Source organism: Calidris pugnax, unplaced genomic scaffold (assembly GCF_001431845.1).
Source record: "Calidris pugnax isolate Ruff unplaced genomic scaffold, ASM143184v1 scaffold196, whole genome shotgun sequence".
In the NCBI taxonomy this organism is placed as follows: Eukaryota; Metazoa; Chordata; class Aves; order Charadriiformes; family Scolopacidae; genus Calidris; species Calidris pugnax.
Window position 1 is genome coordinate 4544291 of NW_015091042.1, and position 1025 is coordinate 4545315.

The window sequence follows — 1025 nt, forward strand, 5'->3', positions numbered from 1 at the left end:
ACTAAATTGGAGGAAAGAGGATGAAACTAACAGCCGGAGAGCAAGAACTACTTGGTTATTTTTCCATCAGTAAAGTTAATGTAATATGGAATGGTGATAAAGAATGATGGGATTATCTTAGGTCAAGGTTATACCAACCTTTTTCCCCTGTCTTATGCCCTGCATATGGTTGGACCTATTGCTCTACACAATATTTACATGGTCTGTGTATAAATGGTTTCGGGGGAAACCTTATTGCTCTCTACAACTGCCTGAAAGGAGTTTGTAGCGAGCTGGGGATCGATCTCTTCTCCCAAGCAATAGGACAAGAGGAAACGGCCTCAAGTTTGCAGCAGGCGAGGTTTAGGGTGGATATTGGGAAAAATTTCTTCACCAAAAGGATTATCAAACATCGGAACAAGCTGCTGAGGGAAATGGTGGAATCACCATCACTGGAGGTATTTAAAAGACGTGGTGGTGAAGGCTGTGGTTGATGGTTGGACTTGGTTAGAAGGGACCTTTTAAGATCATCTAGACAATTCCATGACTCTATGATGGCAGGGCTGTGTTTGCAAGGATCAGGCCCCACTGTCACCTCATGCAGCAGCTTTGAGGAGTGTCAGGGCCCATGAGGTGCTACGGTACGTGGGGCTGTCACTGCTCCTGGCCACCTCCTTTGTGTTCAGCCCCAGAGCTGGGGCAGAGACGTTTCTGAATTACCTGATGGTTCTATCCTGGGGGGAACTCCTTCCTCCTCCTCCTCCTCCTCCATCTCCTGGCCCAGGCTGCAGAGGTGAGGCGGCGGGGCCTCCCCCAGCGGTGCTGAGGGGAGGGAGGCAGCCCCTGGCTCTGAGGTGGGGACCGAGGGACTCCCCTTCGGCCCGCCGGGGGGAGGCGGCCCCTTCAGCCCTCATCGCCTGACAAAATGGCTCCCCCCGCGCCTCACGGGCGGGGGCCTGGCCCTGCCCCGCCGGGAGGAGCGGCCCCGCGGAGCTCTCCATGGTGGCCGCCGGCCCTCACCGGCTGAGGGGCGGCTGGGGGCCGGG